The following is a 24,294-nucleotide window of genomic DNA, read 5'->3' as shown; positions in this document are numbered from 1 at the left end:
TTGTGGGCCTGATCCCCAGTAGGGGGCATGCAGGAGGCAGTTGATCAATGATTCTCTCTCATCATTGATGTTTCTATCTCTCTCTCCCTCTTCCTTCCTCTCTGAAATCAATAAAAATATATTTAAAAAAAGAAACAAAACAACAAAAAAGAACAAAAAACAAAACAAAACATGTAGATTTTAGGGGAAAACAATTCAACCCATAACAGGAATATATCCTTTTAAAGGAACATGACCTAAAATTAGTTAATTATCAAAAAGCAATCCACCTAAGGAACTAATGTAAAGAACTTGACTATATCTTTTCCAAGGAATCACAGTTAACTGCTTATCTGAGGATTAAGGTAAGAAGTCCTGTACAACCAAGGTAAGGAGTTACCACCTTGTGTTGTGTGTGGGGTAAGGGGGAGGGAAGAAAGGGGACCAGAATCCAAAATTCACTGCTGTGTTTCCAAGGAAATTAGACTGCAAAAACTAATCCTGTCCTGTCAAAGGTCCTTAAATTATGCACAATGCTGTTTCTTTGCTGGTATCCTATATAATAAAAGGCCAGCCACCATAAGCAGAACGACCGGGGCGACCAGAGACCAGAACCACCAGGGCCCCTCACCGGGCTGGCCCCGCCCCCAAGCAAGCAGTTAGGAGCGATCAGGCAGGCAAGCAGAGTGGTTAGGGATAATCAGGTAGGCAGACCAGTGGTTAGGGGTGATCAGGTAGGCAGGCAAGTGGTTAGGGGAGATCAGGTAGGCAGGCAAGTGGTTAGGGGAGATCAGGTAGGCAGGCCAGCTGTTAGGGGCAATCAGGTAGGCAGACGGCCCCTTGAAAAGCTGGACCCGCCCCCCAGAAAGCAGTTAGGGGTGATCAGGCAGGCAGGCAGGCAGGGTGGTTAGGGGCAATCAGGTAGGCAGGAGAGCGGTTAGGGGTGATCAGGTAGGCAGATGGCCCCTCACAGGGCTGGCCCCGCCCCCCAGCAAAGAAAGAGGGAGGCCCAGGCCACCGGCAGCAACTCTGTGGCAAGTGTGTGGCTGGCCAGTGATTGCCCTGCAGAGGGAGGCCCAGGCCAGCCAAGCCACCACACCCCACACCTGTCACCCGCAGAGGGAAGTGACCGGTGGCAGGGGAGTGGGAGGGTAATGCCACACAGATGGCAAGCAGTGGCAGTGGCAGGGTAGGGCCAGCTGCCTGCAGCCAGGGGAAGGAAAGCCCCAATAGGCCCTGATCTCAGGCCAGGCCTAGGGACCCTACCCGGGGGTCCCAGATTGTGAGAGGGTACAGGCTGGGCTGAGGGACCCCCCTGAGTACATGAATTTTTGTGCACTGGGCCTCTAGTACTTTAATAAGATCTCTACATAGAAAGTGTCTGTTAGGTGAGACATTTAAAAGATAAATAACCATAAAGAATACCTGAAATGAAGCTGCAGTAGAAATCACAATCAGTAGCTGGTGTTAATGTCTGACTGCTGGGATTAGGGTAATTCCAGTGAAATACAGAAGAAACTAATAACTTCTAAATAAATAATAACCCATCCAAAGGGCCTGGAAGATGGGATTGGAAGACAGAGGAGAGTAAGGTTTCAGCTCCTGGCTAGCGAGGAGAACGTGTCTTGTTCTCAGGACTCACGTGGAGAAATGGATTTGTGCTCTTAGGTCTCAGAACTTGATATTAAAACCTCCTAGACAACAGGGTATTAGATCAGAGTTGGGGGCAGACTATGAGGAATGGGTTTTGGAGAATGCTCGAAAGTTGAAGGCAGAGAAAACTGTCGAGGGCATTTGGGCACTGGCTCTGCTATCTCTCCCCAGAAAAGGATGCATCCTTGCTACGATGCTGCACGAGTTCAAAAAACAGGAGAGCTCAGCCTCCTCTGACCCTAGACGTTTTGTTAACAGGACAAATAAACTTCCTACTTGTTTAAGGCCATGGTATTTGAGTTTTCTTGCATATAAATGTACAATATTCCTAACTGCATGTTCAAACACACTACACACCCAGAGTTTGTAAGAAAAAAATCCATGGCCTCAATGAAGTGGTAAGAAGAAAAATAAGAAATTACAGTAAAGGAAAAAGCCTAAGGCCCCTACAAGTAAGAGGGGGAGCTTTGCTGGGGGTGAGAGAAGACAGAGAAACAAATACCACCATCCTCTTGTGCCCAGGCCCCTTCACTCTGGCTGAAGGTAATTAAAGTGCATCCATAGGTGGCCCACATGTGAAAGATGAATTTGACTTAGATGGTTGATATGCACAATATGTGTGTATATTTAAATTTTATACAAGTCCAGTATATAACAGCTAGTCTTGCCTAGCTTATAAGAGAATTCAAGAAATTTACACCCAAAGGAACACAGCGACATTTTCTCCCGGGGTGGCAATATGCTAGTTCTCGTTTTCAAGATTCCTTCGATATCCTAGGTCAGGGGTCCTCAGACTTTTTTTTTTTTTTTATATATATATACACACACACACACACATATATACATATATATGTATATATATATATATATTTATTTATTGATTGATTGATTTTTTTACAGAGAGGTAGGGAGAGGGATAGAGTAGTTAGAAACATCGAGGAGAGAGAAACATCCATCAGCTGCCTCCTGCACGCCCCCCACCTGGGGATGCGCCCGCAACCGAGGTACATGCCCCCGACCGGAATCGAACCCGGGACCCTTCCGTCCGCAGGCCGACGCTCTATCCACTGAGCCACACCGGCCAGGGCAGGTCCTCAGACTTTTTAAACAGGGGGCCAGTTCACTGTCCCTCAGACCGTTGGAGGGCCAGACTATAGTTTAAAAAAAAAACTATGAACAAATTCCTATGCACACTGCACATATCTTATTTTGAAGTAAAAAAACAAAACGGCAAAAACACCCGCATGTGGCCCACGGGCCGTAGTTTGAGGACGTCTGTCCTAGGTCATCTTAATTACTATACAAATTCTGAAGTCAGTTTGTAAATTTCTGTAGAAAATCCTGCTGCGATTACAACTGGAGCTGCATCAAATTCATAGATCAGTTTGGAGAGCCCTGATCTGATGAAATATCACCGGGGCAAAAGTGCATTCTAAATCCAAGGATATGTCTTAAAGAAATTTAAGGCCCAAGTAGCATATTTGGCTTTTTCACTTCAGTCAACAACAGTTAAAGTAACAATTGAGCCCAGCTGACGTGGCTCAGTGGTTGAGCGTCTACCTAAGAACCAGAAGGTCACAGTTCAATTCCTGGTCAGGGCACATGCCCGGGTTGCGGGCTCAATGCCCAGTAGGGGGTGTGCAGGAGGCAGCCAATCAATGATTCTCTCTCATCATTGATGTTTCTTTCTCTCTCTCCCTCTCCCTTCCTTTCTGAAATCAATAAAAATATATTTTTTTAAAGTAACAATAGAAAGAACACTTTACTCACAATCAGAGGAACTGCACTCAAGTCCTGGCCCTTCTGTGCAATCTTGAAAAAGTTATCCCTCTGGGTCTCAGCTTCCCCATCTGTAAAAGATGGACAATAACACCCTCCTTTCAGAAAGCTGTCACAAAGATGAAAAGAAACCAAACATGTAAAGCAACTAGTAAAATACCTGTACATGGCAGACACTCAGTAAATATTAATTTTAAAAACCCACAGATCTTGCTACTTCACATTCTGCTTCCATATCTACTAGTTTCTCTCAGCATTGCAACTTAATACTTAATAAAGTTGGACTTTTCAGCAAGTTAATATCTTTCATTGGCTTTCTGCCACAATAGAAAAGCACCACTGTGTATGTTTGTCAAACACAATTCTATTATCTCCATATATGACCATTCAGTTCTGCATCACTTTATCAAAAATAACACTACAAACTCCCTTCCCAATACTAAGATAGCTTTTTCAAATTAAATTCTGATTTCATAATAACAATCATCACTATACATTTTGGAGCAGATTTTCCAAGTGTCCATTTTGTGCCTATACCACGGTATTACAATGATAGATAAAACAAACACAATTCAACCATCCAGTAGAGCTTACACACATGCAAACAATTACCACAGAGTGTGATACCGGAGAAATCTCGAGACCATCAAGTCATAGGTAAAGCCGTAAAAGATGAACATCCCAACCTGACTTCAATGGGACCAGAAACAAGTCTTGGAAGAAATGGTGTGTGAGAATGAGTAGGAACTAACCACGGAAGAGGCACATGGAATCACATGTTCTAGGTCCCAGAGGTAAGACATCTCAGTTCTTTCTGCACAGTGAAACTAGTAGGGCTGGCATTTGGGGAAAAAGGCGGAATGACAAGACAAGAACCCACAGGTCAGCGTGCACCAACTGTAAAGGACTTGGTAAGCCATCCTAAGGAATTTGGAGTTCAACCTGACAGTAGTGGGAAACAGGTCAAGTGTTTCCAATCTGACTATTACTACCCAGAGTAATAAGAAAAGAGAGAGGAAGCAAGCATGAGGGGAAGGAGGAAGGAAAGTGAGAACATGAATGAGTCAAAAGAAGAACAGAGGCATAATCTAGTCTCATAGAAATGACAACTCAGGACATATTTTCATAAATTGGCACCAGAGAATTCGACAAAAGGTGCTCCACATGAACGGCAAAAATTCAATCATCCTTTGCCTACATCAGTAAGCCAAGTCATTGCAAAAGTTGGTGAAATGGGGGTCTACCTCCTGCTGTTTTGCTTCTCTTTTTACATTTAAGTAGTTGTAAAAGAAAGGTTTTTGTAATTGACAAAAATTAGTACCACCTCCTAACCTAGTGATGGAGAGCGCATCATTATCATCTTATAGATATTTATTTTGGTGGCTATTTAGATCCATTAGCAACTCTCTCAAGATCACACTGTAAACTTATCTCAGAGCTCAGAGGCATATGCAGACCTCCTGATTCCTAATGAATAAATATTTGTCACTACTCTATATTATCTTCATTTGCCACAAATGCCTTTTACCAGAAAACTTCATTCTCTAGTCGACCTGGCTAATCAAGATCGTACTAAAACACATTACTCTAAGGAAAGTAGAAGTGTAGGGTTTCTGGATAAAATGACATGATGCCCGGGCTCGGTGGCACTTGGAGGAGGGGAGAGGGAAACGGGGTAAGAGGTATTGAAAGGGATGAAGATGAAGCAGGATTAAGTGGGACAGACACGAAGGACTGCCCCAGCCAAAGGGAGGTGCCTTACCCAAGCTCTTGCTATCTTCCAGTAGGAAAGCCCATACCCAATGTCTGGTCAATTCGGGGGGTATAAACGCTAGGCTCCCTCATATCAATTGAGGATAGCTCCGGAAGGGTCATTTCATTCCATCTAGGAACTGCCCCGGAGCCCATTGAAATGCACTGAGACATCACAGCTCACCTTCTCTTTCAAGCCAAACCTGCCTCCTTGCCTTCCTTTCCCTGGTTGGATATTAAGAGCACAACCCAATAAACCTGAGTACTAATCTCCATCTCAGAGTCTGCTCACCAGGGAATCCAAACTGTAACAATAAACGATAAAGCTCCTCTTAGTACAAGAATATTCACTACATATTTTTATATGTTTGAAAATATCCCTAATTGTTAAAAGGTACATGAAAAGAACTTTCATGTCCATCAATCAGGGATTAATAAAATAAATTCTGACAGTCTTTTTTTTTTTAAATATATTTTATTGATTTTTTTACAGAGAGGAAGGGAGAGGGACAGAGAGCTAGAAACATCGATGAGAGAGAAACATAGATCAGCTGCCTCCTGCACACCCCCCACTGGGGATGTGCCCGCAACCAAGGTACATGCCCTTGACCGGAATCGAACCCGGGACCCTTCAGTCCGCAGGCCGACGCTCTATCCACTGAGCCAAACCGGTTTCGGCATGACAGAGTCTTATGATGGAAAACTGCTCTGTAAGATATGAAATGATCTCCAAAATACATAGAGGAAGAGAAAGGTGCAGTACAGTGTGTAAAACACATTCCCATTTTGGGTGTAAAAGGTGGGGGAGAACCTGGTTGGTGTGACTAAGTTGGTTGAGAGTGTGGACGAAAGGGGCCACATGCTGACCTGACAAGCCCAGGGGAGGCCTGCATGGCAGTCTTGCAAACTCAGAGACCTAAAGTAACCACAAAGGGTGGTCTGAAATTAAACTTTAACTAAACACAGTTATGGTGGGCAGTTACATCCTAGGCCAGTATCTTCACTGACAAGGTCAACCTTTACCTTAACTGAGCCTATCTGTCTTTTTGCATCTATGATAACATACCCTTGAAATGTCTGGGTAACTTGTAACTTCCCTTTTTCTGGAGCCCCTGGGGCACAACCAAATGTGGTGGGCCCCAGGACAGATACCACAAATTCCTTCATTATCCTGTTAATTGTTCCTGCACCCACCTAAGTATATGTCCATCATTTCACTTTTTATCCAATCCCAGGGGTTTTCCCAGCTTTGCTTTATCCCACCTCCTTAATCTATCACCAATGAATTTCATGTAACCCACCTATGTCCCTCCTTTGATGGCAATGTATAAATACAAATGTAACCTGCCATTCTCCAGAGCATTATCTCAATTGGTTGAGGATCTGCTTCCAGGCATATGTTGACAGTTTGGCTCAAATAAACTCACAAAAATCCTTTACAGGTTTACGTTAACAAGAGTCATCCTGTGTACTGAATGGTTGCTGGTTTGATTCCCAGTCAGGGCACATACCCAGGTTAGGGTTCCATCACCTGCTGGGGTGCATGAGGGAGGAAGCTGATCTCTCACATCAATGTTTCTCTCTCTCTGTCTCTCTCTCTCTCTCTCTTCTCCTCCCTCCCTCCCTCCCTCTCCCTCTCCCTCTTCTTTCCCCTCTCTCTAAAAACCAATAAAAATATATTTTTAAAATGGGGGGGCTATATATGTATCTACACATATACACATATCTATACTGGAAGTTGGATCTAAATGCATCATTAGGTTCAAGTGAAACATTTTTAGCAAGAATATCTCATAGATGATGCACACGTTACACTGCATCGCCACAGCGGGCATGCTAATGTCACACGGCCCTACACCACTTGATTAAGGTCGTGACTACCAGCTATTCCACCATCGCTGTTTGTTCCCCTGTAAAACTATCACTAGCCTATGGAGTGATACTCTGATAAGCCTACCCTGTTCTGCACTATTCCATGTGATACTAGTATCCCATAAAAGTTATAAAACAGTTAAGATTACATTTGAAAAATCTAGCATCGGATCAATGTTAATTTCTCTATATTGCTTTTCTAACTCTCAAATGCAAAAGCAAGATGCATTTCTATACCAGAACACAGGCATTTTCATAGGAGAGTCAATATCGTCTATGTCTGTGTATTTCTTGTGTCCTAGGCAAGCCTCCTGAGACTTATAGACAAAAACAAATTCAAATTCTCCCTCATGAGAATGGCCACACATGAAGAAGAGTGGACCTACACTACCCGTCTACCAACAGGGAACATGAGAAGCAGGAACTACATACCACATAGCTAAATAGACTTGCCGTAGCTGCAATCAAAGAAGAAAAAAACTATTTTAAACGTTTATTCACACTCTAAGAGAACATTACAACATCATTTGTCAAAAGAGTGTGTTCAAGCCCTAGCTGGTTTGGCTCAGTGGATAGAGCATCGGCCTGCAAACTGAAGGGTCCTGGGTTCGATTCCAGTCAAGGGCACGTGCCCAGGTTGCGGGCTCCATCTCCAGCTCCAGTAGGGGCATGCAGGAGGCAGCTGTTCAATGATTCTCTCTCATCATTGATGTTTCTATCTCTCTCTCCCTCTCCCTTTCTCTCTGAAATCAATAAAAATGTACTTATATTAAAAAAAAAAAAGTGTGTTCAAGTCAAATTCACAGTATGATGTGATGAAGGAAATGATCATTAAGATTACAAATTTTCTTTGAGCTTGTGCTTTTTAAAAAAACATATTTTTATGGGAGGGAGAGAGAGAAAAGCATCAATGATGAGAGATAAGCATCAATTGGCTGCATACTGCACGCCCCTTACAGGGGATGGAGACCACATCCCAGGCATGTGCCTTGACTGGGAATCGGACCTGCAACCTCCTGGTTTATAGGTCGACGCTCAAACACTGAGCCACGCCAGCAGGGCTGAGCTGGTGCTTTTGCTACCATTTTATTGAAGACTTGGAGAAAATGGAATCAGATAATGAAAACTGTTTATTAAAATACAATGACACAACTAGGTCATAAAATGTCCTAAAGAAATTACTGAGCTGCTTCCTAAGGTCAAGGGCTTCTGAAATTAAACAGTTGTGAGGGACACAACCTTCTGAACACAAAACGTCTTACTAAATTGACAAGATTATACCTTCTTATTAAGGAGGCAAGAAATCTACTCTCAATGAACTTGACATTTTATGACTGAATTTGTAAAAGGAAATTCCAGTATTGTTTCTAAAGGACATGTGGAATGAGCAGATGGCAACAGAAGACTACGCTTATTTCTTATTGCTAAGCCAGCCCTGAGCACATGGAAGTCAGATTTTGAAGCACTGTAGAGCTATCTGGTCAAAAATAAATCAGAGATTTTTAAATGATTCATAGATTTTGAGGCAAAATGAATCATGTTTAAAATTCCTGCATCTGCCATTAGAATGTCTGAACTCTTCTTATGCTCCATCCATCTCCAACCTGCCTCAGTTTCAAGAATAACCCCTTAACCTTGTATGTATGCATATATGTTTGGGCCAAGAACACAGACAAAGGGGCGGTGCGGGCCTGGGGCGGAGGGTGTGGGCGGGCTAGAAGGGGTCAAGGGGGGGAAAGGGGACATATGTAAATAAATAAGAATTACCAATTAAGCTAAAAGCAAACTATGCCCACTAAGCTCCTACATTTCAGGGAGAGCAGATCCCATTTGGTAGAGCCAGCTTCAACTTTATGCCCCCACCCACCTCTAGCCTCACCTGCACGTCCATCATTCCTACTTCTTTCCTTCACAAGGCCATCAAAATTCTAAAGTGAGCAGTGAAGTTTCTCATTGTTCACCAATTACACTGCCCAGCAGCAGAGACAATAATGCTTTCCCATTATTAGCTGTAAACCTTGAGGAAATATGTAACCTCTTTCCAAGTCAGAATATCTTCATTTGCAGCATTCCCCTCCTCCTCATAAATAACCTCAAGGAAAATGTTCTGCCCATTAAAAACTGCTGTTGACAAGGTCACCAATAACGTCCCCACTAGTAAAGCCAGTGTCAAATCCTAATCCACATCTTTCTAGACCTAGCATTTGGCATAGTTCATACTTCATCTTTCTCAAAACGCTTCTCCGCATGGCCTCCATCTCTTCACACTTTCCTGCTCTCCTTCTGGCTTTAGTCTCGTCTCCATTTTTCCTTGTTGGTTGCTGGTTCTTTTTGTTGTTGTTTTGCTTTTTATCTTTAAATGTTGGACTTCTCTTCTCTGGCAACCATCCTCCCTCCCTCTCTCCCTTAATGATCTCACCAAGTCTCAGATAGCATCTACAGAGGTCAACATATACTGCGTGGCTCAGTGGTTGAACATCAACTTATAAACCAGGATGTCAGGGCAAATGCTGGTTTGGGCTCGATCCTCAGTGTGGGGTGTGCAGGAAGCAGCCGATCAATGATTCTCTCTCATCACTAGCTCTCTCTCCTCCCTTCCTCTCTGAAATCAATAAAAATATATTTTTTAAAAACAGGTATGTGCTTATTTATGACAGGATTTCATTAAGTCAAACATAAACCTTCAGTGAGTTCTGCTGATGATCAATAGCATGCATATACAGGGTGGGCAAAGTAGGTTTACAGTTGTGAGTATGTGAAACAGTTTACTCCTGTATTATTATTTATTATTGTATTACAACTGTAAATCTACTTTTGCCCACCCCTGTACGTAAGATTCCTAACTCTTTATAAAGTGCAACAATCAGATGCACAAAATGGGAAACGAACTTACAAACCTCCCTGACCCCATACTCTAATCATCAAGTTTGTCTGTCCCAACAGATAAAGCAAGTGTCACAGAGAAATGGAACAGGTAAACCCAGGAATAAAGTCACAGTTAGTTCCAGGCCTAACTCTACAAGCACTAAAATGATTTCAAGACTTCTACTACCAATTTTGATCTTTGCATGAGGACAGACCATCAGGGACCAGGGGCGGGCGGGATTTGTCTCTGTAAGTCAGCTCCCCTCTGGTTTGGGGGGCGCATTTTTCCTTTCCACCAGAGGCTGAAGGCTGTGTTTCCCAGCTGGAGCTGAGATACCAAAAACATCTTACAGAAGAGCTGCCTTGCCCTGGGGCTGCCTCACAGCCCTGAGGCTTCTCAATTGGGCTGTAACACTACTGACCTGTTCCACAGCAGTGCTGTATCAAACCTGAGCTGTTTGCACTGAATAAAGTTTCCTTCTTCACCACACCCCAAATTGGAGACTCCCCTTGGCATGGAATTGGCACCAATGACCATGGATTGACAGTCCTTAGGCAATTTCGTCACTGTGTGAACATCAGAGAGTGTACTTACTAGTACACAGGCATAGATGGTATGGCCTACTACATACCTAGGCTGCATGGTACCGTTTATTGTTCTGTAGGGGAGGGAAAATAATTTCCCTCTGTCCTTCAGAGCCCTTGACTGAGACATCCCTGTACTAAAAGACAGATTAGCAGGAGAAAAACAAACAGAAGTTTAGTAACATATACTATACCTCCTGTATACATGAAAGAGACTCATGAACTGTAACTCCCCAAAACCTTCAGCAGAAAAGACAGCGAGGGTAGGGAGCCAGCTATGAGAAGTTACAAGGAAATGACAGTAAACAAGGTTAAGGTTGTTCTCCAGGTTTAACAGCACTGTCTTCTGCATTGATAAGAGTTTCTATAGGAAAGGTCATGCCTAGCTTTCAGCAAGGGAGAAACCCTTACAGATGGAAATGTCTGAGAATAACGTCTACCTGGTTTTCAGAACTTCTCCCCTATCTGTTGTTTCTTAAAACTAGCCGGCCTAAAATAATCCTCATGTCAAAGAGACATATTTGGGGGTGAGAAATTCTGTTCCCTACAACTCTACGAACCTACACAACATGTCACTGTACTGAATACTGTAAGTAACTATAACGCCATGGGAAGTATTTATGCGATGCCTTGCACTATGCCATTATGATGGCTATGACATCATTAGGCAATAGGAATTGTTCCGTTGCATTGTAATCTATGGGACTATCATTATATGCATGGTCCGTTGACTGAAACATTGTTTTGCAATACATGACTATAAAGAGATAGACTCTTGATGTTTTGAAGACCTATAAATTTAAAAGAAAACTATGAAGTTAGCACATAAAATAGAAGAGTAATTTTCTGACTTCTTTTTTGTTGTTGTTGTTAATCCTCACCCAAGGATATTTTTCCATGGACTTTTAGAGAGTGGAAGGGAGGGGGAGAGACAGAAAGTGAAACATTGATGTGAGAGAGACACATTGATTAAGGATCACACCTCCAACCAAAGTACATGCCCTTGACCAGAATTGAACCCGAGATTTTTTCAGTCTGCAGGCCAGGGCTGATAACAAAACCCCCAAAACAAAAACAATAAGTCAATTTTCTTTAATCATAATTAAAGATTTCTGTTCAATGAAGGGCATCATAAAAAAAAGTTATAGACAAATGACAGAATAGGTACAGATGTACTTGTAATATTTAAAGGACCAGTATCGCCAAAACCGGTTTGGCTCAGTGGATAGAGCGTCGGTCTGTGGACTGAAAGGTCCCAGGTTCGATTCCAGTCAAGGGCATGTACCGTGGTTGTGGGCACATCCCCGGTAGGGGGTGTGCAGGAGGCAGCTGGTCGATGTTTCTCTCTCATCGATGTTTCTAGCTCTCTATCCCTCTTCCTTCCTCTCTGTAAAAAAATCAATAAAATAAAGGACCAGTATCTAGGAAATACAAGGAACTTCAGATCAACAAGAACTGAAACCTCAAATTAAAAAACGGGGAAAGGGTGGACAGGCAATTTTATTCAAGGGAAAACCCAAAAAGACAAAATGCACATGAAGAAATGTTCGATCTCATTAGGCATAGTGAAATGTAATTTTATGAGTTTTTACTTTGTTATCTATTAATCTGGTGGGGCTATAAGGACTTGGAAGCTCTTGAACTGCCTGCAGGGGTGCAGACCATTGCAGCTTGTTGGAACACAGCCTGGCAGTCTTTCCATAAGATATGTACATAAATGTCCTAGGATCCAGAAATCACATTCCTGGATATAAATCTCAAAGAAAGCATCATAGAGGTCTAAAGGTATATTTATCATTGTATTGTCTATAGTGGTAGGAAAAATGAAGGTAAATGAGGGTATCCACAAATAGAGGGTAGACATAAAACGTTGTGAAGTAAGAGAATTTTTGTCTATGTAACAAAATTTCAAAAACTCGGTCAATTTCTCATACAACTGGTGGTGATTCTTGCCACCTGGTCCATGAAATCCTAAGCAATTAACATCAGAAAGAGTCATAGCTTGTCTTTCCTGATTCCTGGCAAATGTTACTGTGAATGCAGGCTGTAGCTCACGTTAAATCCTAAAACCAACAGCATCAACAATACCAACGCAGCCTGCGATGGAACTGTAACTCCTGCCATTGTTGCAAATTATAAGTAACCAGCAAATTCTGTCCAGCACTTGAGAAACTGGCATAGCAAGTGAATCAAAACTTAAAACGCAATTTTTGAATCAAAGGCAGGGTAGTGCTGACTCCAAACACATCGCTTCAGAACGCTGCGTCCCATTTGTGAGAGGGAGTAGCAGGTACCCTCTTAGACCCAGTCCTAGAGCACAGGGTTGAGAGCGGGCAGGTGGCGTCAGACAGATGAGACTCTAACAGACGCCTCGATACCTTAGGCAAGGAAAACTAAAGAGGAGTACCAGCGGGTGAGGAGACCATAGGCACCCCCAAAACAAACACGTTACCGGGAAACACGGTCAATAGCCACCCACCCATCATCACGAAGCACCTCGCCCCGTTCAGATTGCCACTGAGAACAAAGCGGTCCCATCTCAAGACCAAAGCCAGTGTCACCAGAAGCAAATGTCACTTACCAGGCCAGGGAGCCCCAGAGACCCCACCCCCAACCCCACTAGCTAGACCCATGACCCGGCAAAGGCGCACCGTGGTGGGCCTGCACCTCGGCGCAGCACAGCACCGAGCCCCCAGCAGCGGAGCTGGCAGCTGGCGCCGCCACCCCTGACCCCGGGAGCCCACGATCTGCACGTTTGGGTGCAGCGCTCCGTGGAGATCCCTCCTGGGGAGGCTCCAAAGCCGGCTCCCTACCTGTCACAGCTTCATCTCACGCCCCGACGTTGTCTGTCTGACCACCCCTAGACGCCTCGGCGAAGGAGCGCCAGGCCAGGGCGTCTCTAAGAAGCCTGTGGGGTGGGAGAACCTAAGGGACGGCAACCCCCAGCCCTGCTGCCGTCTCCCCGCCGGGGCTGCAGGGTGTCGCTACCGCCGCCGCCGCCGCCGCGGTGAATCAGCTGACACCGGCCTCCACTGCTGTGACTTTTGCTGCAACTGTCGCAAAAGAAGACGAGGGGGAGGGACGTGCACACGGTCTCCCAACACGCCCGGCCTGAGCAGGGGCCGCGGAGACGGAACGGAGGTGAAGGGGTTAGTGTGGGCGAGGAGTGCACGGCTGCCATTTTGGTTGTGGGAAGTCTGGTCTAGGCTCTCTCCTCGCCTCCAATGCCCAAGGTGGAGGGAAGCGTGAAATGCCAAGTGTAGGTGTTTCTTCCTCGTGATCTGGATGTTGCAAGTTTATTCTTCTGCCCCCGCGCCTCGGCCCAAGAGCCTGGAAAGTGTTAGCTCGGGCGCTGGTTACTGTTTTCCTCTTACCCCCAAATTTAGCGGTTGCTCACTACTGAGGGCCAGGGGAAGAGCCCAGCTACTTGACCAGAGGAAGTCTGACCTTGTGCAACATTCCCTCAGAGGAGAGAGGAGTGTACACGCTGCTTTTCTTCATCCCTCTCAATGTCCCCATATACAAAATAGGCATAATAACCTCATGGATGTCTGGAGATTAAACAAATGTTAATTACTTATTATGTTGCCTACCTCCTTCCCAAGTATTTGTTGAATGAATGAATGGTAGCCAAGGTTAAACTAGTGCCAATCTGGTGGCCAATGGTCAGTTCTGTTAAAAAGACAGAAAGTATTTTCATTCCATGGCTTTGTTTTTCCTTTATAATCTCATTAATGGATTTACAGGACAAGTAAGAATTCTACTGTAGTCCTCAAAAGTTACTGTGTAGCCCAGCCTGCATGGCTCAATAATTGAGCATCAACCTATGAACCAGGAGGTCAAGGTTAGATTCCTGGTCAGGGCACATGCCCGGATTGCGGGCTCTATCTCCAATGTGGGCATGCAGGAGGCAGCTGATCAATGATTCTCTCTCATCGTTGATGTATCTATCTCTCTCTCCCCCTTTCCCTTCCACTCCAAAATAAATATATATTTTAGAAAAAAAAAAGTTACTGTGTATTCGAATCAGCTGGGGCACTTGTTAAAATGAAGTTTCTGATTCAGAAACTCCAGTAGACTCAGTGGGGTGTGAGATTCCCCATTTCTAAGAATATTCCAGATAATGCCCATTACTGCTGGTCCTTGGATGTCACCTTGAGTAGCAAAGTACTATTGAACAGGCCTGAAGCAGGGCTTAGGGGGTTAGAACAGAGCAGATACAGCTACTTCAGACAGGATACTGCCCTTGCTAGTTTGCCAGAAGAGAGGTGTTAGTTTGGACAAAAGACTTCAATTTATTATTGAAAGTACAATTTCTTGTTCCTGAAATTGGCAAACTTTTCTCTCCCCTCCTCCCCAGCCTGTAAGTCCTTTTCACAGCATCACCTTACACACCCATCAATGTCCTGGTGACATACCCCTTTTCTTTCTTTCACTAGGCCATTTGATATCCTTTTGGCCTTCTGGTGTTTTCTTTCTTTTTAAAATTTTTATTTATTGATTTTAGAGAGGAAGGGAAGGGGCAGGAAGGAAACATTGATTTGTTGTTTCACTTGTTGTGTATTCATTGGTTGCTTCTTGTATGTGCTCTGACTGGAGATCGAACCCAAAACCTTGGGGTATCAGGAAGACACTAACCAACTGAGCTACCCAGCCACGGCATTCTGGTGTTTTCTTATTTGCTGTTTCTGTTCATTTGTAGAGACTAGCCCTGCTTGCTACTATAATGAGAAAAAAGAAAAATGTTGACCACTGAAGTCAATAGAGCACTTGAAAATCAATTAATTCTGAAATTGTCAAGTTAAAATTCTATGCTTTTCTTTGACTTTTGACTAACTGCCTTACAATCACATGAGTTGGGGTGGCCGGAGGATGCAGGAGGAACAGGGAAATGATATTAAATAGAAGAAACAAATTCCTTGGCCTGCTGGGTTCAATATACGCATTCCATCTATTGTGATGATGGGTTCATTTAAGACATTAAGTTCATAATCCCCTTTATAATTTATACGTACCTTTGGAAATATAGGAACACAGCGTGGTTACCACAGGATAATCTTGGGTTACATTAAAGTTTGTTTGGTTTGTACATGAAACCTATAAGATATATTTCCTAGATAAAGTTGACTCTTGTGTTAAAAAGATCTTAATCGAATTCTTACTATGTTTCAAATACCTTCCTAAGAATATAAAGCTTAATAGGAACATTAATGAGAAACTTTCAGACTATTAAACACTCAGAGCTCTCTCTACCAACTTTACAAGTTTATTGCCAAAGTCTGTAAATGTGTGTGCAATCCCCTGAGCCACATGACTAAAATAAATATCCAAACATTAATGAGTGAAATGCTCTGGTTCAGAAAAATTCACACATTTTTATACACACTTATATCTATTTACATATATAGCCTTCCTGAAAATTAAGGCTTGAAACTTCAGTTGGTTGATTCTGAATATATTTATTTGAATAACTTATTTATTCTTCTCATCTGGAGGAATTCTACAAAAATCTTAAAATATTTAAATAATCAATATATTCAGTTTAATTTGTATATTTATTGAAACTTAACGGAAAGCAATGCCGTGAAAGTGAGAATTTGACATGATTGGCTTCTATAGAGGAAGGCAGACTCCTCTTCCCACAAAAGTATGTTGGATGCTGGGCAGCTCAAAAAGAATGACAAATGTGTACCAAGCCTTATGGCCATAATACAGTGCAGTATGAAAAATATAAAATAGTGGAGTAATGGAAAAAAAGAAATAAATTACTTCTAGGAGGAATAATTCCATTTGATTTTAGAAAAGAGGAAGAGTTTGGAAATGAAAATAACTTCGTTGCTAGTACTGAAATGTAAAACATGGGTATATACAATAAACAGAAAGTTAAATTGATGGGAAGTACAGGGGACATGAAGTAGAGGTATAGGGAGACTGGTATAAGGACTTAGCCATTTCTGTCACATGAGTGACTCCTTCAATAGTCAATCTTGGCCCTGGAACTCTTTTTTAGGTTGATGCAGTCTTTTTAAAAAATATATCTTTATATTGATTTCAGAGAGGAAGGGAGAAGGAGAGAGAGATAGAAACATCAATGATGAGAGAGAATCACTGATTGGCTGCTTCCTGCATAGCCCCACTGGGGATCAAGCCCACAATCGGGGCATGTGCCCTGACAGGGAATCAAACAGTGATCTACTGGTTTGGAGGTCAATGCTCAACCACTGAGCCACACTGGCCAGGCGATACAGTCTATATAGACTGACCTGGATAAGGTGAGATTATGAGAGGTCTTGAATGTCCTCATAAACTTTTTTTAAAACTTTATTTCAAAGGCAATGAAAAGCCATCGAAGACTTTTGACCAATACATAGAGTGGTGCTTTTCCTAACAGTATTGTATTTGTTTGTATTGCTGTATAACAAATTACCACAAATTCGGTGTCTTAAAGCAGCATGCACTTATTGCCTCACAGTCTCCAGAGGAAAGGAGTTCAGGCACAGCTTCACTGAGTTCTCTGCTCATGATCACACAGGCCACCACTGAGATGTCAGCCAGACTACATTCTCAGCTGGAGGCTGACTGGGGAAGAATGTGATTCCAAACTCACTGAGGCTCATTCATTTCCTGCGGCTGAATGACGAAGAGCTTGGACCTCAGGTCCCACAGGCTACCCACACTTCTGTGCCACATGGGCCTTACCAAAGGCTCTCCCACAACATGGCAGCTCACTTCTTCAGAGCTAGCAAAGGGAATTTCTCTGCTGAGCACAGGAAAGCAGAAATCGCATAGCTATCAGTATAAATAATACAAATAGATAGAGATAAAACTATAGGCAATAAACTCATCAAGGGAGTGACAGCCCGTCACCTTTGCCATATTCTATTGGTTAGAAGCAAGTCACAGGTTTCACCGGCACTCAAGGAGAGAGTGTCAGTCACAAATATTAATCTGGCAGAAATGCATCATGAAAATTAGGGGGAAAGACAGAGGCAAGGTGATAAGTTGTTATTGCTGTTGTTTTAGCCAAAAATGTGTAGTTGTCACCAGAACAGAATCATAAAATGGGACCCATGGGATAAGAGAATTTCAATATGCTACATTTTAATGCCATAGGCATTAAAGAAACTTAAGTATCACTCTGTCTTTAGAATTTAGTAGCAATTACCCTATACAACACACCAATACTTCCTGGACTTCCTAAATTCCAAGTTAGTTCTCTAAAAGGCAAGAATTATTCCTCCATGTTACAAATTTCAAAAAAGGGAGATTATCACGCTGCCCAGTGGTCTACACAGAGACCACATTATCGCCGTCATTTTTGGATTGTTTCATGTGTGCAGTTATTTTTTTCCCTCATTTGTAAATTTGTTGTTTGCTGCTCCCCCACAGTGCCTAGTACCTCGCTAATGCTGTTCTTTCCTTAGTGGACCCATTCCCCTAAAAGTCATGTCATGGTTAAGGGCTTCACATTAGCACTGAGAAACTCACACATTATTGCGCTGCAGAATGGCTTAATGATTAAAACTCCTTAAGAGCTTCCCTTTGCACTTTCTCACATGACATGAACGTCTACTCCTTTTTTCCTATCTCATGACTTCCACTGAATGAAACCATTTCTTTCTAAGTAACAGAATGTCTTTTTAAAGAAGTATCTCTATTTGCTCCATATTCTAGGGAGGAGTGAAGGTGATAAGATTGGGATGCTCAAGCTCCTCATAAGTGAGGGTTTAGGGGCCCCTCACCAAGCTACCAAGATCAGCAGGGGGAAATTAGGATAGTAAAGAAAGTGATGAGTCCTGGCCAGTTTGGCTCAGTGGATAGAGCATCGGCCTGCAGACTGAAGGGTCCCAGGTTCGATTCTGGTCAAGGGCACATGCTTGGGTTGCAGGCTTGATCCCCAGTAGGGCCGTGCAGGAGGCAGCCAGTCAATGAGGCTCTCTCATCATTGATGTTTCTCATCTCTCTCTCTCTCTCTCTCTCTCTCTTCCCTCTCCCTTCTTCTCTGAAATCAATAGAAAATATATTTTTAAAAAAAAGATTATGAGTGTCACTTGTGGCCCTGTCACCAGGGGTTGTAGTTTGTCCTACTAACCTCCCTCTTCTGTTTCCTATCAGGATGAGAGGATCACTGGAGCCCTGGAAGAGTTACTCTTTGCACCTGTGTGTGTGAAGAAGTGGATCCACGTGCTACAAATTGTGGACTGTGGAAGATATAAAGGTTCCAGAAAAAAACACTGCCCAGCTCCATGGAGAGTGGTTTGTGCACTGCTCCTGCTATTAGCTTCTTCAAGGTCGCCTCAGCTGTCCAGCTGGGGTTACCTCTTCTTGGCATAGCCCCTGGCGAATGCTTGAGTAATACAAAATGAAGAGCACACTCTTCTTGGGAAGTCCCCCAGCCAATGACTATCAAGAAGGAGTACCTGGCCCTAACCGATTTGGCTCAGTGGATAGAGTGTCGGCCTGCGGAGTGAAGGGTCCCAGGTTCGATTCCTGTCAGGGGCATGTACCTTGGTTGCAGGCACATACCCAGTAGGGGGTGCGCAAGAGGCAGCTGATCAATGTTTCTTTCATTGATGTTTTTAACTCTCTATCCCTCTCTCTTCCACTCTGTAAAAAATCAATAAAAAATTTTTAAAAAAGGAGTACCCTTCTTCTCACTATACCACCTTCTTCTCCCTTTTCCTCCTCTTCTTCATATTCTTTTTTCTCTCCTCTCCTCCTCCTTCTTCTGACCACTTAAATTTTTTCAAATAAAAAATATTTCAAAAAGAAATAAAGGTTAAACAGTGGCTATGAGTACTTTACTTTCCTTTTCATGAAATAGTACTGTATTTTCTTTCAGATGTCCTAAATTTAGTTCTCCAAAGTAGAACAGATCATTTATTCAACATCCAGTGCTGTATACTGTACTGAGCTGGGCACGCAAGTAATGCGGAGAGCTGGTTCTGTGGTCACGTTGCTCACAGTCTGGCGAGAAGCAGTTACATCTACCGTGAGCACTGTGTGAGAAGTGATGTGCGGTGGTACTTTCTACTACTTGCAGTGGGTCTGATCCTCCTACTTTCATTTTAGTTTAATATGCTGAGTTTTGGTGGAAAACATTGTGTTTTTTTAAACTTGTTTCCCCCCCCCCCCCCATCACCATTTGGAAAACATTGTTTTTAACATTGTATACATAGCCACTTCCTTGTTGTAAAGAATTCACTAACATACATTTTATTTTTCTGAATGTCTTCAGTGTCTGGTCCTCAGATGTATTCAAAGTCTGCAGATATTGGCATTCAAGAATGGGTTGACTGCCCTAACTTGTTTGGCTCAGTGGATAAGAGCATTGGCCTGTGGACTGAAGGGTCCCGGGTTCGATTCACGTCAAGGGCACATGCCCAGGTTGCAGGCTTGATCTCCCAATAGGGGGCGTGCAGGAGGCAGCTGATCAATGATTCTCATCATTGTTTCTGTCTCCCTCTCCCTTCCTCTCTGAAATCAATTTTTTAAAAAAAGAATGGCTTGACTGATATGTGCATGTGTTTGCTGGAGGACATGCCTGAGAGAGAGAGCTGTGAATATAGTGGAAGCCTCTCTTAAGAGTTTTATCATTTCTTCCCTATCTGAACATTCTAGCCAGACAATGTCTACTACAGTACCACAAGAGAAAACTCTCTTTAAAAGCAAAAGTATAGTTATATGTAGTTATGTGTAGTTTTTCACTTCCAAAGAGTTAATTCTAACTCCCAACAGACTCTTTAAAAAAATTAAAATATGGATTTTTATTTCAGAGGCTGAGGTGATGGAAATATTTGTCCTAATATCTAGCTTTCTTAGTAGAGACTCTAGGCAGCTTAATGAATTCTGAACCTTACATATATTATTCCAAAAGAATAAACTATTTTATATTTCTGGGAAACTCCCAAAACTGACTCTTAGAATTGTCAGCAAGGTTCTTCAGTATTTTCCAGTAGAAAAAATATTTAGGACAGTGACAGATCACTGTACTACTTCCTAGGAAACCCTCTACTCCAAGACACTGCCTACTGTCCAAAACTAAAGAATATATGTATACTATAGTGGGACAATGGGCCATCTGGTGACTTTAAATGGCATTATTTAAAGAAGCACTGGATATCTAAGGGGAAATCACACCCCTTTGACTGAAAAAGATATTGCGCCACCTAGAGACAATTTTGAGGAATGGTATTCAGTTTTCAAATCCAGCAGCATATTGCTAAAAAGGGTTGGGGAATTATGAAGCAGGATTACTTTTCTATTTAATATTTATATTACATATTTTCCCCTCAAAACTTTATAAGGCAAAGATTATCATGTGAAATAAACTACCCAGTTGATAAGCAAAGTTAAATTGGTATAATATAAAATATTCTTCAGAAATAAGGTAAAAACACTCTATTAAGCAGCAGTTATTCGTATGTGTATATACCACACATACATACACACACGCACTATGGTGCAGCCAAATGAAACATAACTGTAGGCTGGATCAGCTCTGGCTGCAGTTTCTAGTGTCTGCCTTGAGGAAAGAGGATTGCAGGTATAGACAAAATACCTTGAATGAACATGCAGTCAGAGGGGTTTCCCTGCACTGAAAATAGATTCCCTTGTAGGGACGTGAAAGGAAAAGAAAGAACTTTGAGGTCTTGGTTCCTTGAAGTGGAGAGGAGTAGAAACCCAGTAATAAATGGCAGACTAGTGCATCAAGGCAGATGGTCCAAAGGGCCCCATTCCCTAAAGTAGTCACATGACACAGAGAGGGCTCCACTTGAAGAGGGTGTGTAGACAGAGACACCCAGAGATTTGCACTCCAAAGCCCCAACTCTACCCCAAACCCAGAAATTTGATAGTCTCTAAGGCAGACACAGAGGAGATAAGGTTAAGATTTTGTTTTAACTGGATGTAGCAGGAGGGTGGAGATTCGGACTGGAAATGAAATTGTTATACAACACAAAATAGTATTTCCTGTACACCTGATTTTATGGACTGAGTTCACACCCATTATGCTTCCTTTCCATTCATTTACTCAACCATTACTTATTTTGTACCTACTATGTGGAAATGACAACTGGGAGAATAAAGTCATGTGTGCCATATTTCTAACATATCTACTTGTAAAATCAGTAACATGAACCTATGGCAGCTACGAGTCATGATAGAAAGCCTTCCGCTAGTTACTGGCTGAACTTGGTAAGAATGGATGAGCCTGAAACAAATTATATTCTTGATGAGTTAAGAGGAAAGTCAGGAGTCATTGCTGTGAAGTGAAGAAGTTTATCCATTTCCTTTCTATATTTATCTAGACCTGAATATTGGAACATGTTCCTTCATAAAGCATTCTTTGCTCATTCCAGCTAGAAAACTCTCCTTTTTCAGAGCCACTGTGGTATGCCATCTATATTCTGCTGTGGCACTTACCACATATTAACACGTATAGTAAACTTTTGTGGAAGTGTCCTATTTCCCTTTGAACAGAGGTATTTCAAAGCATTATCACAGTACCTTATACATATTAAGTGCATAGTAAATGTAACATAATAGTAGATATCATCAAATGATGTTTCTCAACATCTTTTGAGTATCTTAATTTTTCATTCTTTTCACATATATCATCCTATGTAATAAAGAGGTAATATGCAAACTGACCATCACGCCCTCGCACCAGATGGCCACCCCCATGTGGTCACAATATGGCTGCCACAAGATGGCCGGCAGGGGAGGGCAGTTGGGGGCGACCAGGCTGGCAGGGGAGGACAGTTGGGGATGACTGGGCCTGCAGGGGAGGGCAGTTGGGGATGACCGGGCCTGCAGGGGAGAGAAGTTGGAGGCAATCGGGACGGCAAGGGAGCAGTTAGGCATAGATCAGGCTGGCAGGTGAGTGGTTAGGGGGTGATCAGGCTGGCAGGCAGAAGTGGTTAGGGGCAATCAGGCAGGCAGGCGAGCAGTTGGGAGCCAGCAGTCCTGGATTGTGAGAGGGATGTCCGACTGCTGGTTTAGGCCCGATCCCACAGGCATCCCAGATTGGAGAGGGTGCAGGCTGGGCTGAGGGACAACCCCCCCCCACACACACACACCCAGTGCATGAATTTTGTGCACCGGGCCTCTAGTATACTATTATACTTAATCCTCACAATCCTAGAAAGTAGGTATTATCAAACCAGTTCTCACCGTCAAGAAAGCTGAGGTTCTGAGAGGTTAGTGACTTATTCATGACCACAAAAGAATAAGTAGCAGAGATTTGTTATTGGAACTTTTGTCTATTTGGCTCTAAAGCCATTAAACTGTGCTGATATCTTGAGAAAGGAATGCAGTTACTATGGCTCTGCTCTGGCTGGGTTCAGTTAGGGATAATTATTTTGTTTCTGAAGCACCCTTAGCCTTCTCTTTTCATATTTCTTGGGCTTCAATTATCACCCAAACTAATGACTCTCAAATCTGTAACTGTAACCTACTCCCTTTTCTTTAGTTTTGGACTCATCCTTCCTACCATCTACTGTAGCCTTATCTGGTTATCCTCAGGCATCTTAACTGAGTAAAGAGCACAGATTGAAATATTTGCATTATTCTAGATCCCTTCCTCCGTCCTCTCACTAATTGGGTCCACATTGGTCACCAAACCCTGTGGCTCTTATCTTCTAATTGTTTCTCAAATATATCATTACCGCCACATTTCCACTGCAGCTGTCCTCAACTCAGTTCTTGGATTACTTTAATAACCTCCTAAACTGGTCTCACTGCCTTTCATCCTCCTCACAGCTGCTTCAAGGCTTTATCTAAACTTTATATTCTAAAGACACTTGTAATCACAAAATTGCCATGAAGTGATTACTTCATTACCTTCATGTAAAGATACACATTTCTCAACTAGTTATGATCTGACTACTACCTCCCTCTTCAATTTCATCTCCCCAGCTAAATCCAAAAAGCAAATCATTTGACTTGTCACTTAGCACCCTGGTGTTAGACTGCCTTAACGTGAATGCAAACTGGACTTCTTACTAGGTGTGTGAACTTGCAAAAATTAGTCTAAAGGTGAAATAATAATAGAACCCACTTCACAGGGTGGTTGTTAAGAATTAAATGAGCTAATACACACAATTAGCTTGTATCTTATCTGACACATAACTTGTTACCTATTAGCTACTATTATTATCATCAGCCCTCTCAACCCATGCATTTGCACCGCTGGTTCCTTTGCCTGGAATACCCCTCACCTCTCACCGTCTGGCTATTCCTTTCTTCTTTATCAAGATTCAGTTCAGCCCTGGCTGGTTTTCTCAGTGGTTAGAGCGTTGGCCCTCAGCTGAAGGGTGGTGGGTTCGATTTCTGGTCAAGGGCATGTACCTATGTCCTAGGCTCCATCCCCAGCCCGGGTTGGGGCGTGTGCAGGAAGCAAGCAATAGATGTTTCTCTCTCTCTCTCTGTCCTCCTCCTCCCTCTCCTTCACGCTCTCAAAAAAATCAATGGAAAAAATATCCTAGAATGAGAATTAAAAAATAAAAGACTCAGTTCAGGGGTCACAGCTCCTGGAAAGTTTTCCCTGCCCCATCCTCCTATTATCATTTGTTTCCACCGTTCCCTTTGCAAACGTCTTTGTTCCGTTACTAGTGTTTGCGTCTATCACTAAACTGGGAGTCCCTAAAAGACGGACGGTGTTTTCTATTCTTTCTTTTTTTGACACAAAGACAAATTCATAATTTTTTTCTGGATGATTGCACAGAGAGCGCCCACGTATTACGAGATCCCTAAATAACTGTAGCCATGAAACCCGGGGGGAAAGGGGCTCCTTTTTCATTTTCCCGC

At 42.8% G+C, this 24,294-nt stretch overlaps 1 protein-coding gene across 2 annotated transcripts in view; it reads right to left on the bottom strand.

Moving 5' to 3' along the window:
- Positions 1-13,473, bottom strand: part of WDR7 (WD repeat domain 7) — a 304,621-nt gene extending 291,148 nt beyond the window's left edge. The window contains exons 1-2 of one of the 2 annotated variants that reach the window (XM_054723656.1): positions 13,299-13,473; positions 3,403-3,482 (exon numbers count right to left, since the gene is read on the bottom strand). The gene's annotated coding sequence lies outside the window, so the exon portion shown is untranslated. The remainder of the gene's footprint in view (positions 1-3,402; positions 3,483-13,298) is intronic. The other variant, XM_054723657.1, reaches the window with a different exon arrangement.
- Positions 13,474-24,294: the final 10,821 nt, after the last annotated feature.

The sequence above is a fragment of the Eptesicus fuscus genome, chromosome 12, assembly GCF_027574615.1.
Source record: "Eptesicus fuscus isolate TK198812 chromosome 12, DD_ASM_mEF_20220401, whole genome shotgun sequence".
NCBI classification, from domain to species: domain Eukaryota; kingdom Metazoa; phylum Chordata; class Mammalia; order Chiroptera; family Vespertilionidae; genus Eptesicus; species Eptesicus fuscus.
The sequence above is the reverse complement of the archived record's forward strand: the minus strand, read 5'-3'. Positions and strand labels throughout refer to the sequence as shown.